This window comes from Anser brachyrhynchus (genome assembly GCF_964034855.1).
Source record: "Anser brachyrhynchus genome assembly, chromosome: 25".
Classification (NCBI taxonomy): Eukaryota; Metazoa; Chordata; class Aves; order Anseriformes; family Anatidae; genus Anser; species Anser brachyrhynchus.
In genome coordinates this window covers 3,305,647-3,324,563 of record NC_137718.1, presented here as the reverse complement: position 1 = coordinate 3,324,563, position 18,917 = coordinate 3,305,647, and the positions used below count along the sequence as shown (strand labels likewise).

At 49.3% G+C, this 18,917-nt stretch overlaps 1 protein-coding gene and 1 long non-coding RNA gene across 9 annotated transcripts in view; one reads left to right on the top strand and one right to left on the bottom strand.

The window, feature by feature from the left end:
- The window catches only part of ARHGEF12 (Rho guanine nucleotide exchange factor 12), a 77,209-nt gene that overhangs the window by 56,794 nt on the left and 1,498 nt on the right, over positions 1-18,917 (bottom strand). The window contains exon 1 of one of the 8 annotated variants that reach the window (XM_080567469.1): positions 9,650-9,668. The exons of the other annotated variants lie outside the window; for them this stretch is intronic. The gene's annotated coding sequence lies outside the window, so the exon portion shown is untranslated. Of the gene's footprint in view, positions 1-9,649; positions 9,669-18,917 lie in introns of those variants that run through there. 8 annotated transcript variants of the gene reach the window in all.
- LOC308182602 lies at positions 560-6,674 on the top strand. The gene is made up of 2 exons (XR_013941929.1): positions 560-857; positions 952-6,674. It is a non-coding gene; the product is annotated as an uncharacterized lncRNA (long non-coding RNA).

Below are 18,917 nucleotides of genomic sequence, written 5' to 3'. Positions count from 1 at the left end.
GAAAATTTCAGAGAAAGCTGTTTTCAGGGAAAAAAAAAAACACACCTCAAAGATGGTTTCTTGAGTTTCTTGGTATTTAATATCAACATGCATCAGCTATCAGCTTATCGCATCACCGTCACTGAGCCTGCAGAAGCTGGTGAGAAGGCGCTGCTAAGCGTGCGCGAGGGCTGGCACGTAATGCAGCACGGGGAACTGGAAGGAAGGTACCGCTGCCCGCATCTACACCCAAGGCTTCTTTCCTAGCTGTCAAAAGCTTTGTTCTTCAGCTGAGACGCCGAGGCAGATTTTCCCAACGATCATATTTAATTGGCCATTTTTACAATGGAAACACAAAAGAGTAACTAAGGTTCACGCAGCAGCCATTAAAAAGAATGGAAAGAGGAAAAAAAAGAAAAGCCCTGCGAGAGAAAAACCTAAACCTTCCCACCCTCCTTTTTCCGACAGATACTGAAAGAAAAATTCTTCCCCTCTCCTCTGCATTCAAGGCAGCTATTTTCTCATCTTTCAGCATATTCACGGAGCGCAGAAAAGGAACAAAGCCTCTCAGCTATTACCTGGTTCACCAGACACAGCTGAGCAGGGAGATCCCACAGGCCCATTCCCAGGGGGAGCACGCCGAGACCGAGCCCCTCCAGGAGCTCACACCACCCCTGCGAAGCCGATTTTCTTTTTCTCCAGCCTCCCCGGGAGGCATCTGCCCGGCCGTCCACTCGAGGGATGGGACCAAACTCCACCTCTCCTCTCCCACCTCCTCCGCGGAGCAGCGTCCAGGCGGCGCAGCCAGCAGGGAGCCGGGATTTGACCATTTTGCATTCCCGGAGCTCCCAGAGGACAGAGCAACACCTACCTGCAAGGCACGTACGTGTGTGCAGTACCCCTAGACGTGTTCCACGCGTGTACCTACGCATTCACGCGCATAAATATTACGGGTTTTTCTTTTTTAATCAGATCCCTGATCAAAGCAACCGCATCACGTGAGGCACGTGAGCAAAAGGCTTGGATTCTTGCAGCCGGATTTTTCCTCGGATCCTCGCAGCCTCCCGCGGGGTCGCGCCGTGCCACCTAACGCCGTCTGTTTGCGGGCGTTTTCCAAACGCCCGTCTCCGGCGTGGCACCTGTAAGGCACACAGCCGCAGGAAAACAGAGCCCCGGTATTGTTTTGGGAGAGAGGAGGGCAGGAAAGAGGGGGAGAATGAAAGCACGCCTCTTTCTGTCATCCCGGGAAGGGAACCAGGAGGTCAGAGCAGGGGGGGCAGCGAGCTCGTACAGCTCCAAGGCTGCTCCAGCCCTGGGGAAGAAGGACCGGGGGGTGAAGGGGCTGTTTTCTTTTTCTGCCCCAATAACCTAATTAAGTTTGTGAGCGCCGCTAGCGGGAAAGAAATTTCTTCACGCTACGCTGTCTGTTTGTGTTTGATTAATGTAAATCTTCCCAGGGCTCCAGCCATGCCCCAGGCGCTGCGATGCCTGGCACTCCATCAGCGAGCAGCCAAGCCGCCGCATGCAGCGGGACGAGAGGGGAAAAAGCACCATTTCTATTTCAGCCTTTGCCGTAAACCACCTCATTCGACTGCGATATCTGGGGGAGGGGGGTTTGAATTGCCATCCCTAATTCAGCCCCACGTCTTCCTCAAATCACGGGGGCTATTAAAGAGATGAATCTGCATAAATCGCTTCATATATTAATAAAGAGTTCCTTTCTTCTGCACTCGGGATTTATTTTTTATATTACAGAGTACACTCACCGTAACTTGTGTGCTGCCCAGTCCAATGTGTGCCGGTACCAAATATAACCTCAAAGCCACAACTGCACCAAGGCTACAATTACACAGCAGACAGGAAGCCAAAGAAATCAGCTCCTACCCCTATCTGCTCCACGGTTCTAAACATGCCGTAATTTCCCAGCCTGAGCTTGTATTTTCCATGCTTCCATCTTCCCTGTGGCGTGCATTATCATTTTCTAAAGAATCGTAAGCTGTATTTAGTCGGTTCTTAGTCTGAAAGATTTGCTCAGCTCTTCATTTTCCAGGAATTTCACGAATCGGACGAGAAAACGCCAGCTCTCAAAAAGAAAATGGTAACTGGAGGAAAGAAAAACGCAAAACCGCAGTGAGTAGCCAGCTGCTCAGCTACTCGCTGGCTAGCACCTCTTCCTTAACACTCCTGGTATCTGACCTAAAGCACGGAAAAAAACAGCCAGTGCCTTTTTTAAGCAAACAGGGAATCACAAAGCCTTAAGGAAGTGAGGGGAAAATCGTTGCAAATCCCAGGGCAGAGCTTCGTAGCCACTTTACTCATGCCTGAGCGAGAATCACGTGCACAAAAAGCCACTGCTAAGACATTAAGAGAGTATCAGAGCAGAGATTTTGAAAGCTGGTTTACATTTTAAAATGAATGATACCCTGTTTTCCGTCCCTAAAGCTCATCGGTAAATGAAGCACTGACGAAACACCGTGAGCGGGCGGATTCACCTGACTTCAGTAAATTGTATTTTGCTTGAAACGCAGATTTTCCCCTTCCTTCACTGCTCAGAGCAGCTCGTTCATTTGCTGTCCCCTCCAACAAGCAGAGCCTGGGACGGATGGGCGGAACCAGGTCCCTGTTCCCAGCTCTACTCCCCTCCACGAACCCACACTTCACGGCTGCGTGCCTCAGTTTCCCTGCCATACAAGAGCAAAACGCCACCGGGCTAAGATTCTTAAGCTGCTTTACAATCTTAAGAACAAACAGGTATAACACCGTAGAGTATTATTTGTTACATCCCTGCAAACTCAAAGGGGGCTTGCTTTTTCAGATTTGCAGGCAAAGCCTTTGGTTTGCAACCCCTCAGGCCAGCGAGCAAAGGGAGGCATACGAGACGAGCACACCGCAGAGCTCTGCTATGCCTTTACCTCGGAGGGGACATGTTCAGACCCCTTGAACAGAAAAAGTCTCTTACTGCCATAAACACTTGGGGAAAAAACGCATTTGTGCCGGGAAACAGTGTTAAAAGCTTCAGGAATGGATCCTGCAGCCTTCTCTGAATCGCAAGGAAGTCATAAATACCGTGAAGATACTAAGCGAAATCTCAACGTACCACCAGTATCGAGCAGAAGAGGGATTTAAGCCCAGGACACAGCAGCAACATTTTTGGAAAACTATTACAAGAATGAACTTCTAACTCCTGAGCCTCCCAGCACATTTGTTCGCTTCTTGCTCTGAGGTTTCCTTCTCGCTGCAAAACCAGCGCAGAGGAGGCCGGTGTAAGCGAACAGAGCCAGCCCAGAGCCTGCTCCTTTCCTGGAATACCCAATTTCTGGAAGAACATTGCTTTCTGAAGCACCAGCCGTCATCTTTTGTAGCATATTATGTCCGGGATCAAAATCCCACAAACGTGGCACACATCACCGCTTGAGACAAAGTTCTCTACTCGCTCACAACAGGGATGGGCACGGGAACAACTGATTTTTACCCGGGATTATCATCCAGCACCATCGCTGCGGAACCACACAGCCCCGTGACGCAAGGCTCAGCTGTTGGCTGCAGGTTTTGGCTTCGGTACATAACAAGCTTATAATTTCGCAGTATTAATTTTGATTTATATTTTATCTACGGATTCTGAGAAAAAGCAACACAATGCATTCCTTTCAAGTCCAAACCGATGCAGCTGCCAGGAAACAATGTAAAAACAAGAAAGGTTCAGGAATGGAAGCTTCTATCTTGCTTCCTACTCTGATTTCCCAGATTTCCTTCCCGCCGTACTCTCTCAGCCACAGGACATAAGAAGAAAACAATTTGGAAAAAAATAAATAAATCTTTGACCAAAAAAGCTAGGAAGACCGTCTGGCACAACCAGGTTTTTAGAAGAAATTAGAGACAGCTAAGATACGGCTTGGACTGGAAATGGAATACCACCACTTTAAACAAACACCTCCTATGAACGGAGGCACGACAGTGAAAGAATTAGCAGATGCGCCTCGTTTAGCCAATGCAATAAAACATTAAGCTAGAAAAATTATTTTTAAGTGCTTCTAAAACATCGCACTGCAAGTTACAAGCCTTTGTATTTCAGGGTTAGCTTCCCCGCCGTTTCCTCCCTCTGTCGTGCCATTCTGTGTGGAGTAACTACGGCTTTGCCCCCCGCTCCCTCCCTCGCACTCCTTTGAGTAGGGAACCCATCGCTTCTCGCCCATGCACAGACCGCACGCCCCGCAAGCCAAATAAGCAAAGCTCTTCTTGTCGCTAAATAACAGCGCTAGCGGCTCTCAGCTGGCTAGGATGGGATATGGTAAATATTTACGCGGAATTCACGGACCTTTACCCCAATGAGGAGCCAGGCATGGGAAAAGAGCGGCCTCCCAGAGCTCCCTACGGCGGAAGCGAAGTGGTCCCCGAGGGACGGGCTCCACGCCCCTGCACGCAGCATCCGTGCAGCAGCAGCAAGAGCTCCGCATCTCATCGCTGCCACCACGGGAGGAGCGCGCACCGCGAAACGCAACGCCTCAACCCCCGAGGGCTGAGCATCGGGGGGCCAAACCTCTCACTGGTTACGAGGAGCTCAGAGAGGATGAAGAGATCTGGTCCTGAGAACGGATTTAGCCCAAACGCCATCAGGATACAGGGCAGACAGACGTGCATTTCGCATCGACGAGCCCCTAGGATCATAGCACATCACATCAACGTGCAGAAATCTCGATATTACACTTCCTTAGCCCCCGGGATCATAAATGACGGGCAGCAGGGTTGTCCAGCTGCCCCACCAGGGCGTCTGAACACGGTACGGAGCCGTGCGCTACGAGCGCTGACCCTCCTCTTCTCCCTTTCAGCCGATGGGCTCAGGATGTTGATTTTTCCTATCTTTTATATAAAGCAACAGAAGATATCCCCTCATCTTAAATAAACAGGAACTTGCAAAAGCCTAGTTAGCACAGGGTTGGGGTTTTTTTTAAGAGAATAAATCTAAGAGCACAGGCAAAGAAGATCTGCAGGAAAGCTCACCTATTTCAGCAAGACACCAGCAAGAGCACGAAGCCCACTAGATCGCCCGCACCTTCTGGACGTAACTGAGAAACATCTGTGTGTTTCCAAGCACAAAAATAGCAGGCCACTCTTCAGCATGCAAATACCTACCAAAAAGCTGCGGAGAGATCAGAGCCAGTGAACTTCACTTTAGCAGTGGAAAGCAAGACCAACGTTTACTCGGTGCTAATCCATTTTATTTAGTAGCTGCACACTGGACTTCTTATTTTTGTTATAAAAGGGTCAGAACTGTTATCCCTCACACACCACGACACTTCTTCCTCGTCACTCTGGGTACTGAAACCACACCTTTTCCACGCCTGCTGCCTTATTTTCAAGTCGCGCACACTTGAGCTTTGCTCCAGACCCATCTCGGCCTTCCCCCACCTGTCCCCGTGGGCTGGGTGCTGACCCCTCAGCCCTCTTTCCGAGCAGACAATTTAAGGAGAGCTTACATCAGTAAAAATAACAATTTTACAAACAAAGACGCTGCTTCACATAGACATACCTTCCATTATTTCAGCTCCTTAGGAGCATGCCCTAAATTACTTCAACTTCGTTTGAAAAATAGGAAACTGAGGTAGAGAAACAGGAAATTATTTCTGCAGTAGAAGAGCAGATTGACAATCGCTGAAGGATAAATACTACCCAGACTCTGACCAACCATTCCACCTTAAATCTGTAAATTTATTTGATTTTTTTTTATAGATCAAGTAAGAGATGCTTGTGTGGCACTCCAAGGAGCAGAGAACAAGCCGCAGACACTTGGTGCATACGATGTATTGGGACAGAAAGCCGGACTGAGCGCTAGCAATGGCCAAATAAACTAAAAGACCTGCAGATTTCCAGGTTTTAGAGTAGTTTGGCACAAGGTACCCGAAAGCTTTTAGGATCCTGGACACCAGGTGAGAACCCCTAGCAAGTGCCCTCTGCTTTCTAAGCACAGCAGCGGCCACAGGTTCACCACCTACTACGTGAAACTGTAACATCCACCAGGAAAAATTCAAACTGAAAGCTGTCTGAAAGGAAATGAGGGGATGAAATCACACGTAAGACAAGCTCCGGAGGAGAACTATCCACAAAGATACGAGCAAGGATGATTTAGGTACTGGAAAACCGGATAAACTCAGTGGGGTGGAAAAGCACAGAAGTAGGCGTGGAGGATAAAATACAACAGCTCCCAATTTATTACTCAAGATGTGACCCCACGAGTGTATCGGTGCACAAATCCTCCGGCTCTGCTCGGAACAAAACCCACGTCCCGGGCTGCAGCTGATGACCAGCGGCAGCGATCGGCACACGTCGGGATTAGAGGGACAACCTGCTTTACGGAGTCAATCGCTGCAAGACTGAACCACATCTGTCTCTTTTTAACGTACAGCTGCATTAATCCTCGGCAAAAAGCAGTGCTAAAAAATATTTTTTTTAAGAAAACACTGAAATCACAACTCTAAGCACTATTGTCAAGCGTAAGCATTTAGTAGTAAGAGGTATTACTCTTAGGACCCACAATTTTCTGCCGTGACACACAACTGCTACTCCATTTCCAACAGATAGTAATTAAAGGAAGAAAGTTTTGGCTCAAACACAGAAACTGATTAAAAGGCGGCTGTAAAGTCTGTTCAATCTGCGATGCAAATAAAAAAAATACCTATCTGCAAAAGCAAAAAGCGAAAGACCCTTTATGAACACGAACCCTAATTCTTTCAATCTCTCATTGTCTGGGCTGACTTCTGGCATAGGAAAATGGGATATATGGAGCTTCGTTTAAAGGTCACACTGTTTCCTTCCTTATTTTTTTTACCATGAGCAATTTTAGAAGCCATTAAAGATTTTGAAACAGCCCATATAAAAACAAATTTTTGCTTATCCTGCCTTTGAAGTCAGTTCAACTGATTTCAGTCAGCCTGCAATAGCGGGGGGGAAAACAGCTCCAAAATACAAAATTTAAGCCAGTCACTAAATTCAAACGTGAATCAATGCCAAAGCAGCATACTAAATCAAAGAGGGAGACAAGCAGTTATTGTATAGCTCACATTTTCAAAAGAGAGAAAAATGAGAACAGGGACGTTCCATTTTCTGAGACAAAGTCTACTTCATTCACAGCAAGCTGCTGAACATAGTTGCTAAAATTGTGTTATAATCTAAAGAGATAAAAAACAAGACCAATAACACGGTTTTAGCATTGATAATACCTTGTTATGGAATGCTCTAGAGCAGGAAGTCTTCAGTAATAAATACTTTGAGGCCTAATAAATTCTACCAACTGCTCACTACATACCGAGAACCAGGAAAAGAAAAAAGAGCTTGACTCATTCTTTCCCAGGATCTCCGCAGATCCTTCTCAAATCTCTGCAGATTTCATCTCTCCCCAGCTTTATATGACACTACAAACAAAATTTCCGGATATGAACCACAATTTCAATCCCGTAAGTGACAGTCAGCACTGCTTTCTCACTCCTGTATTCCCCATTTGTAGCCTCATGTTTCCAAATTCTGAAAGGAGGGAAAAAAGAAGACGCGAGGCAGCAATACCTGTATTCACAGCCCCAGACTCTGAAAACGCAGAGATCCATTTCCTCAACGCACTACAACCTACGTTCATTCTCCCACTGCTTCAGCACGACAAGGGAAGCACAAGCACTGATGTTTCGAGTTTGCGGTATTTCCAGACGTTGTCTATGAGCCAAATCCCAGTTTGCTCTAGCTCCCCCAGAACTAATTTTATTTCAGAGTCCGTCCTATTGACGATTTCTTCTTTGCCCTGAAGCCAGTGCATAATGAGCAGCCTTTTCCAGGGCCCTCCAGCTCCCCGGCAGAGCAGAGCATCGTGCCTACAGCGCGCCACCGGAGCCACGCAAGGGGTCAGGAAGAAAATGAAGGTTTGGGATCTCAACAAAAGTTTTACCATCGTAATTACAAGAGTTTTCTTTTCCAAGCCCAAAGCCGGAGCACTCACGGAGCTCGTTACACCGGTGTAATTACGGCGATGCGTTTCCTCGCCGAGGCAGGACTACACCTTAATGGGGCCTGGGAGGTGATTCATCCGAATTCCTTCATCCTTGCTCACCAGCTGGGCACTGCTGCCGCCGCGCAGACTTCCTGCTTCGACCTCTGGAGGGAGAACAGCTCTACAGCCGAGCAAATCTTAACACAACAACTGCAGTTAGTTCTCAGAGAGCATTTGATCAAACGTACGGAATTAGCACTTCCATTTCAGCAGAGACCGCAGGCACCTTACCTACAGAAACCTGAAAACGCTCGTCCGTCCTACCAGCCACGGCTGAGAGTCATCCACGCTTACAAGAAACCGCAGCTCCCTCAGCGCTGGATCAAAGCATGCTCTAAATGCCGATACACAGACCTCCCTCTCCGATTCCCACTATTAGCTGAACACGTTCGCTACCCATCAGCGGCCGCCCACGCTCAAACGCCCTCGCTGGATTAAACGAAATGTCGTGCAGCACCGTAACACGCAGCTGCCGTGATTCAGGATCCCACACGTGCAAGAAACCAGCGAACGTAAAAACGAAGCGCGGGCCACGCGCAGAACATCAGCGCCCAGCGCACTGCCTCGGGGAGGAAAATAACATTTTATACCAATTTTCGAACCGCCTGCAGTAAGGCGATTTCTGCCCAGGGTTCCAAAATGGAATATCTGCAACCAGCGCCGGTGCGGCACGGAAAGCACTAGGATGTCAACAGAAGTGCTTTATCTAAAGCAAACATCTCCACGTGATGGAAAAGAGAGAGAGGAGGGGGAGAGCAGAGGAGGGGCGCAGCCTTACAAGATGAAATTCATTTGCTACCGGGCATTTCTCCCTGCGCGTTATCATGCGACCGAATTGGGTTGGCTGCCGCTGAGACGCAGACCCTGGGGCCGCAGCGACGGCCCAAGTGCTCCCCGGTGCCGAAGGGCTGCCCCCCAGCTGGGTTATTCCTGCCAGACCCATGCGGACTGACAGCGATACCCAGCGTGGCCCCTGCTGGAGAGGTGACGGAGACAAAGGGAGGATGCAGCGCTCACGGATCCTCCGAGCGAGCAGCCGATTCAAGAACATTCCCAGCGTTAGCACCACCGAGAAAGCACTTCTTAAAATCCCACAGGAAACAGGCTTTCCATTTTGGGTTCCTGATGCTTCAGCAGACTTCTCATTGCCATACAGCTGATCGGCGTGTTTCGAATTTACTGCCACGGCAAACTGATCCGAATACAGCTTTGAGGTGAAGAGATTTCACAGACAGATTTAAATAAACAAGGAGCAGGACTGTCCTTGTGTGAAGTGTCCAGAGCCCTTTTGTGCCTGGCCTCGCAACTGATTACAAATCTTTTCCCCTCCCTTTTTTTTAAAACATTATTTGTATGCTCTTTCTTATTTTTTCCCCTTTAGCTAGCTGTTGAATATGATTTTGGGGGCCAATTTCGGTTTTGCTTTAAGAAATATTTCACTGAGAGGGAGAAGGAAAGGCAGAGGGAGAACCCCCAAATCCCTACACACACTCTAGCATAACACTCATTTAGTGGACAATATATTCCTACTTCCCAGTAAAGCTACAGGAAGCAGCACATTTTGGTGCGTTAAACTCGCACAAATTTCTGAAGTCTCTCGCTGGTCCACCTGATCGAAACCCGTTAGCGTGCCGGGAGCACCTTACGGATGCGGAGGAGCCATTTTCCCGTCCGCCAGCAGCAGCAGATGGAGCAGGAATTCCAGCACGCCGAGCCAGCGCGATGTTCCTGTCCTTGCAGGAAGCAGGCAGCCTCGCTGAAGCAGCCACGACGATCAAAAAAAAAAAAAAAACAGGAGGGGGGGAAAGGGGCAGGTCCTTTCCATCTGGCTGAACTCCAGCCAAAAGCATTCAGGCTTGCAGACAGCCCAAAACTCAAACCTGTTGCAAGGCTGCTTCCTCTCCCCCTCAGCTCCCTCCGAGCTTAATTATCCGCTTCTGCCTGCGAGTGACCCAGGGGCAGGGCTGCGAGCGCCAGCCTCCTCCAGCAAGGCTGCTCCTGACCGTCAAAACAAGGCTGGATCGGCACCCAGCGACTCTCCCCTCCGCCTGGCGCCCGCCAGGCAGCGTTGGTTTATCTGGCGAGCAGGCAGGAGCGCTGCACGCCGCCAGGAAAGAAGTGTTTTCCTGGCCCGAGCCTGCCGTGCCGATACCCCAGCCACAGAGGGGGAGGCAGAAGCGCAGGTGAACAGGTGCAGACACCAAAAAAACACCGTTAATGCCTCCCTGACGAGTGCAAACCCTGATAATAAGCCTGCTAAAAGGAAAAGGGAGAGGAGGTCAAGGTTTGCTATGCAATACGTACAGCTGAAGTTGCACTGGGTAACATCCAAAGCAAACAACACTCCGGAGTTTAAAGCTATCACCAACATTCCTCCATCTTTCCACGCTGGAAGAACAGAAGAGCATGCCTGCTCTATTTTTTTTTCCTTTTTCTTTTTTTTTTTCTAAAGTATTCCAGGCTTTTCTTCTCACAGTGACGCCCGTAATGCAAGCGGGCTGAGTACTGCACAGAACTTTGCGGAGCGTAAAACCTGGGATTTCTCAGGGCTATCTGCAGGGCTGCTTCGTACTTACCAGCTGCTGAGAGAGGATCCTTACACCGGTACACCGCGGCACCTGCCACCGCAGCGACCAGACCAGACGCAGAACAAACCTCTTCCCAAGCCCGTGTCCGTCCCCAAACTATCGCGAGACATTTCCCTTCCCAGTGAAGGTTCCATATCTCGAGGGCGGAGAAGCAGCCCGTGACAAAGGTGTCCGCGTTACCAGCACCCTGCGGACTTCGGCACGGCCTTGACAGAACCGAGGGAAACCCCACGCGTGCGGATGGCTCTCTCTGCAGCATCCCCGTTCCACCTCCACCAGCCAAAACGATCAAGCTCGTCGGTTTGCTAAGATCCGATCTGCACCCACACGAACCACTTCCGCTGCCGAAACCACAGGGACTACACAGGGCAAACCACAACCTATCATTTTGTGTCTCTCAACATACAGCGAGAACAAATTGCCAACTTGCGAGCTGCAGTTCATCGCTGCGAGATCTCCAAGCTGTCTAAGAACTCCTGTCCTCGACACAGAGGTATCACTCTCAAGCCGTCATTCCCCTTCACCTTCACGTTTAAGGAGTTCACGTCGTACAAACCCATCCTCTCCTCTCTTTTACAGCTCCTGACTGCCTTTCACAAAGCTGCTAGGACGCTGCCTAAGGCGGGTCAGATGGCTACATGCTCTGGATCAGCACGGAAAAACACGCTTTTAAGATCTGAGAACAGCAACTTACTTTTGGCTGAAGTCATCACCTCATTTCAGACGGTGCATAATAATTTTTCAGAGGGTGGAAAGAGCTATCTTATCTGCACAGCTCAGAAAACCACATTATTTTCCTCTTTGAGAGCCACGTACCAAAAGAACGAGACTAACTACCACCAGCACGGCTCCAATACTGTCACAGGGGACTGCTGTCACTGCGAGCAGAGCAGTTTCAGAAGGCACGGCAGTACCCCCCTGGAGGAACAGGGGGGTACGCAGGCACCAAACACCTCCCGGCCTCCCCAGCAGTCAGCAGGGCTGCGCCCCTGGCACCGTTTGTCATTTTTTTTGCCTTACGCAGCAGGTCCTGGCCCTTTGCTGCTGGCGTGTGCCTTCAGGAGGCAGCGGCAGGCAGGAAACCTCCCTCGTATCTGGCCGCTGCCACCACCTCTCCCGTTTCTCTCCCTCTCACTCATTTCCTATTGACTTTCTCATGTCTTACGCTGCAGCTTTTTCCTATTTCCTTTTTCTCCGCGCTCATTATAGCTGCTCTCTTTCGATTCCCTCCTGCTCCCCCTTTTCCCGACACTCTCCCGGTGGCTTTAATCTCCCTCCCTGCTCACCAGAATACCCTCCCGCAGCTGGGCGCATCGGAGGCGGGCGATGGTGCCTCCGTGCCACAGCAGCACCGAGAGGAGCCGCCTCGTCTGATGTGCTGCCAACGAGCTGCACCAACAGCCACTATCATAACACGGTAAAAAGGCTTGCAAGCAGCCATCAGATACTTCAGGGAGGCTTGCAGGTCGGAGCTTGTATGTTTATGGGAGGGGTGGACTCCGAATCCTGTACCTCTCCTGGATCAGACTGGTGCTTTATTCAGATGGGTCTTTTCCTCCAGACCGGGAAATGCTCGCGCAGGTCAATTCAGGTCCCACCGAAGCCTCCCAACGCTCTTCCGGCACTGCAGCTCACTCAGGACTCCACAAGGAGCACCTGGCTCTTGGCAGGTTACTGGTTCATGGTGGGAAGGCAGCCGAGCTCTTGGTAACATGATTGCCTGCGATACCACAAAACCGAGGCTCGCAGTTTACAAATAAAAGCCAAAGCAGCCTCTCACGTAAACGGGATTATTTGTGCCGCCGCTCACAGTTTCCAGGAGGAACAGTACGTGGACAAAAAGACAGGTTTCCACCACCACTTCTGAAGACTTCTAATATGTATTTCAAGAGCTCAGGAGCAGACAAACCGATTCAAGCCTTGCCCCGGCAGAAACCCTATTTCTTGTGCCAACTGCACGCAACCCAGACCTCCCATACCCCGGGATGCTCCCCTAAGTTCCTAACATCAACGCTGCAACTTCACTGTAGCCAACAAGAGATTCCCTTCTGGTCAATTCACGCAGCTCAGCCCATCTTTTGGGCAGCTCTCATCCTAAAAATGACAGTTTTTCCGAACCGCTGAAAAACCGAGACCTAAGCGCGCTCCTAGGACAGCGCCTACCGTCAGCAGGACGTTTGACAGCAGCCGGGTAACCAACGTGACAACGATTCAGGTGGATTACAACCGAATTATTTCGAGTACAGGAACTCACATGCTACGCCTTCGGGTCTTTTCCAGTCCACGTATTCGGCCCCGGGAACGACACCATTCATTTGCTTTTCCAGCGCCCGGGCGATTTCACGACGTACCTTCCCAACTGGCAGCGCAGAGCCCCACAAGTTTCAGCGTTGTCAAAACAAAGCTTAAAATAGCCCCGCAGATAATTTTTAAGCATTTGCCAACAAATGTAAACAGCATCATTTCTTACTTACCAGACTTCGTTAAACGGTGCAGCTATGCAAGGAAGGGTTCCTGCCCATTGGTCTTAAAAGTCAAACAGACAAAATACTGAAAATACTCAAGAAAAGGATGCAGAAGAATAACAAAGCGTAAGCGACGGTTAGGAGACTATTTGTGAATGTCACAGCCTGAACATTGTTTGTTTTGTTTATACTATTTATAATTATGCTTACATTTCAACATAAAATAAGGACACTGCTTTTTCCTGTCATTTTAATGTATTTATTTTAATTAAAAAAAAAAAAAAGTAAACCTGGTTTCTTCCTGCCTTTTTCTAAATGCGTTGTTCCTATTTCGTACGTCTTGGTATCCTGCCTTTATCCCTCGTACATTCTTGCAGGTTTTTTTTGTCCCTTTTCATTCAACCAGTAACTCTGCTACTCCTTCCCTTGTCCTTACGTTGAGACGTTATCCACATACAGGCTCCTGACCCTTGGTTTAATCAAGCTGAGACATGAACTAACATTTCTATTCTTTACACCCAGTAATTACCCAGAACAGGGCCACAGAGTAGAACAGAACACAGGATCACCTAGCTGAAAGCACGCACTCAGGTTTATTTTCTCTTAGTGCTATTGGTATCTCTTACCAGAGCAAGATCTAGTTTTCTCCAAGCAGGTAAAACATTAGGACTAGAGCGAGTGCAGGAAGAGTGCTTAGAGGAGTATTTGTGCAGCCTTCCAAATGCTACCGGGAGCATTTTTACCTGCATCTTGGATCACCCAGTCCGCAAACTCCGGGATAATACAAACGGGATGCGTCACTGAGCCTCCCACCAACAATTTCCAGGGGGCAGAAAGAGGTATGAAGTGAGAAACCTGGAGGCTAAAGCCCCGAAAGCAAAAACCTAAGCTTATCTTTCAAGCAGCAGAGCCAACATACTTCCCCGGTGACCCAGAAGGACCACCTAGAGGTTTAAGTGGAGAATTCAGTCTCCAGACCAAGGCAAACACTACTTCTTTGAGACACTTTGCATAACCACGCTGCTGGCCAGGGTGGGGGATGGAGGCTGTAACCCCTGAGAGGAAAGCGATGCCACCCAGAACTAGGGGGGGAAAAAGAGCTGGTGGCAGAAATCCCAGCGGTTATACACCAAAGCTTCTGGGGAAAGCATCGGAGCAGCAGCAGGCACTGAAAATGCTCAGCAAACGGCGTTCACACGAAGTACTTAGAGCACAAATTCACTGAGACCTGCTTCTGGAAATAACCCCAAAAGGTCTTGGGATATAGTTATATATAAAGTAACTGGTACTGGTGTGATCCGTGTTCTACACCACCTTGAGATGAGCTGCCGAATACTATTCAATGCCTAAATTCAACGCCTAAATCACTATTTTTACTATGCGATGTATAATAGCTCAGAGTAAACACGGAGCAGCAGCACTGAGCACAGCCTTCCAAGCACCAACAAACTTTTATCCTGCATGGGCCACGCTCACCAGCAGCACAGAGGGCAGGTTTACAAAGCTTGCTGTAAGAGCACAGACCAACACCCGCCGAGCTCACCAGCCCTAGGTGACTTCTGCTCCGAGGTGCGCGTTTCCTACCAGGCATCTCCACAGGCCAGCAGCAGACATCACCAAAGCAAACAGCGAGCCTGAAGCACTCCGACCTGCAAATGTTTTTCCCAGGAAGAAACGGGGAGGCAGAGGCAGCCCAGAGAAGGACGACAGCCGCAACGTCTATCTGAAGAGCTCAGATTGCCACCAAACCCTTTCTCCGGGCTTTTCCTGCAATCCCCCATACCCTCTAGGCTTTCCATAATTAGCTCTGCTAAGTACTGCTGCAGCTAAACGAATCGCGCCCTGACTCCTGCGGACCTGGACACGATTTTTACAAAGTCTAGAATTGAAATAGCCCGCACCTCGGTCCGGTTCCCCATCTATCCATTTGAAACACTAATAAATGCCATAATAGGAGTTGTGTGCAGGGAGAATTATACAATTGGGCTAACAGATGAAATATCATTCCTGCCTCCACCCAAATAATCACGACGCCCACAGCTCTATTCAAAACTAGAAAATCAAGCTCACCTCAACTTCTGTCTCTAGTAAAAACCCTAATAAATTATGCAGCACCAACTGGTAGCGTTCGCTTCTCTCCGAGCCAGTAGCAAACATCACAGACAGCAGCCCCTTCTGACAGCTTCAGTAAAAAAATAAATAAAAAATGAGGTTACGCACAGATGATGTCAGCTACCGATTTACAAACATAGTGAAACAGAGAGAAAACAAGAAAATTTACCGCGATGCCTACTATCAGGGAATCACAGAATGGTTTGGGTTGGGAGGGACCTTAAAGATTATTTAAATGCAACCTGCATGGGCAGGGACACTCACCCCTAAAATGATGCATTTTAGTCAACAGAAAGGGATGTTTCACCGCAGCCCACTTTCCCTAAATAATCTTACAAACTCTCCTAATTAGGAAAGCACAGAGTAACAGCACCTAGCTGCTCAGTGACAGCAAGGTGCGACTTTCTCTGAAGTCCTTACTCTTACCCTGGTGAAGAAACCCAGCTTTCTTCCCCCCCCCACGGGGTTAAAGGAGTCCCAATTACCAGGGGACTTACAAACAGCCAAAGACAGCGAAAGTGCATCTCAGCAGATAAGAAACAATTAGGGCCTATTTTAGTACCAAGCGAGGAGCGAATCAGCAATTAAAAGCCTCTCAAGGATAATTACGTGTAAATTCTACCTCTCCTATTTTCCGATCGTAGCAACAGAAACTACAGCAGGGTTATAAATAAAGCTCCTCCGATGGGAACTGCACAGGAAGGGTAAGCGGTCTCCCAAAAAGACTCCCCGCGAGCAGCGAGCGCATCCCTTTTTTCGGAGGGCTCCAGCAAGCAGAGGGAAACCTCGGCCGAGTCCTGGAGCCGTGCAGTTGCTTCACCCCGCAGCGCGCTTGGAACGGTTACAGGAAGAAAAATACAGTTAACTACGAGGCACAAAATATTAATCGCGCACAAATGTTTCTTTAGTGTCATAACAGGATACAGCCCAGTTGCGATCATCCTTCAGCGGCCAAGCAGGGCCTGCGAAGGGCTGAGTTTCAGCCCGGCCCCGGTACGTCCTCGCAAAGAATAAAAGCCTTATCTCGGCCGGCCATGTGTCGCCTGCCACGCAGAGAGCAACGCCCAGGGCGGCCGCACGGCTCTGCCGCGAGGCAGCGGGGGCACTTCGGGAAGCGTCCCCCTCCCCAAATGGCGACGCTGGGAGCTTGTGACAGCATCCAGCAACGAGGACCCAGCCTGGTGAGAGCAATTAGGAAGGAGCTCGAGGACAAAAATACGTGAATTTGCAGGCTAACGGGCGCAGCCCCCTCCTACATCCAGAGCTGGAGGCACTCGGTCTCACCTGCCTGCTCCAGGTCCCCTCGCTGTGCCCATTTTCCTTCAACTCTGAAGGCAACCTAGACCAACAGCTCAAGTGCAGATGCCCCCCCAAAATCTTACTACGTTAAGCGAGACAAATGCCACCCCAGGAGGCCTCCGAGGAAATAGAGGAGAGCTAGGAGAAGAGTATATTGAGAGGGTGTGAATGTTTACAGACGAAGTGGCAGAGCAGTAAGACTGGAGATGAACTGCGCGATATGGTCCGCTGGGCACCAGCGTTATGAAAAGCAGCAGCTGACAAAGTACAAGAACATCCTGAAAGAAAGAAGGGGAAGTAGATGTCACTGCCTGCGGGTCTGCATCTCTCACGGCAGCACCAGAAGCCACGCGGGACACCACGGCTATCCTGGGCCACCCTCTGCTTGTGTATGTATTCCTAAACCTTAAGTACTGCTTCATAAGACAATCCTTTTTTTCTGCCAGCACCCTTTGCATATTTCTCCAAAAGCGGAGAAGCTGAGCAGGAAGGGCCCGCGCCAGATGGGCAGACACTGAAATCTGCTAGGAAAAGGCAGAAAACACCATGAGACAAAAAAAAAAAGTTCCCAATTAATGAAAATCTCATTTATCATCCTGGCTGTAGAGCAGCACCAGAAACGGCCATGCCTACAAATTCCTTCTCATTTCTGCAGACTTCAGTGCCCTGCACGACCTCATCAACAGAGGACACGTGAGGGATAGGGCAAGCGCAACCCGGACATCGGGAACGCCAGAGAGCTATCAAAACACGCGGGATTTCATTTCATTTTCACCTGACGGGCCACAAAAGGAAGTATTTGCTGTCTTAAGCAGCTCTACATATGCAAAAGGCAACTCCGTAAAGCTTGTATGGAGAAAAGTGCAGGCCCCTGCTGCCCCATTATATTCCTAATGCCATTTGGCAGAGGTGCAAGCTGAGTTTTGGGTTTTGTTTTTAAGGCAGTCCCCAACTCGATCGCACCAAGGAAGGTCACCGGTAAATAAGGAGAGAATTAAACACGTCAGATGACTTGTGCCGTGCGGATCTAGTGACACCAGGAGCTTGGAGTTTATTTATATTGCACCTGCTTTGCATTCCAAGCCCGAGAGCGGGACCTAAAGAGGCAACACGGAGGTTTCCTGGGCACAATGGGAACCCACGCCTGTCCCCGCCATCCTGCGAGCATTAGAAAATCCTCGGCATTAAAAGTCACCTGAACCAAAACCCCAATGGGACACCGAACAGAAACAGGCACTCCACACAACCAAACGCAACAGAAAACAGACTTTTCTCTTTTTCTGGTCTCTGCTACAGTTTTAATTTGGCTGTTCCAATTCAATAATGGAAAATATTTTGTTTTTACTAACAAGCAAATGCAACTCCATGTCCTCGTGCTTCCCCCCCATGCAACACAACCGCTTGTTTGTATGAAAATTCTGCTGTTCCTTCGGATATCTTGCAACCTGCCCTAAGATACACGCTCTTAAGTACAATATTCTTGCAAACCCACTGAAACATCACCTCCTTCTCACTGTCACTGTGTCGCCTGATGCAGAAAAGTGTCCTGCAACTCAAGAGTATCTGTAGTGTTCATACAAACACACCGCAAACAGAAAAAAAAAAAAAAATAGCGAACTGAAACAGCAAGAAGCCCTGCAGCCCCAGGCAGCAACAACTTCACCTCCTCTGCTGGTACAAAAATATTACGCAGTTCATCTCAAAGTCTCGCTGCTCTGAGAACAGCACAGAAATAAACACCGGCTCGATGCGGCTCCTCGCTGTCCGGGAGCGCTGCTCAACCTCTGCAAAAAGGCCCAGGTGTAAACGTGAATTATGCCTGCTCTTTCCTGCCCACACCTGGGGTCTCCGAGGGATCTCAGGCACCCAGAGGCATCATCCCTGTCCCTGCCCTGCTTCACCTCCTGTGCCAGAGCTGCTCGCGTTGGTCGTGCAAGGCCCAAGAGGCGAGGCCTTCATCTCACACACATTTGCACCTTAACTACCAGACAGGCACAGTAATGAAAAACGCAATAAAATCCATAATAAAAGAGAAGCTGGGTTTGCTTGCAAACATCAAAACAAGCTGTTTTTCCTGCTCACCAAAAAAAAAAATATTATTTAAAATTCCATCTCAAAAGCACTTAAGGGGTTTCCTACTGGATTTTTTTTTCCCCTCAACATATAAAATACATTTTTTCACCTGCCTCAGCAGCATCCGAGCAGAAGAATCCCAGCCTGCTAACGAAATGCACGTGGCAGCACCTGCAGAGGAGCCCAGAGGCCCGAGCAGGTATCTTAGGCAGGACAAATCTGGCTGCTACGGTCGTGCAGCCACCAGCACCATTCCTGCTCGGCGACTGCTCCTCCTGCCCTCACCTGATGTGACCTCCGTGCAAGGCTACGGCGCTTGACCTGCCGAGAAGCAAGCGTGTCCTCGACCCAGCTTTTGAGCTCGAGGCTTCA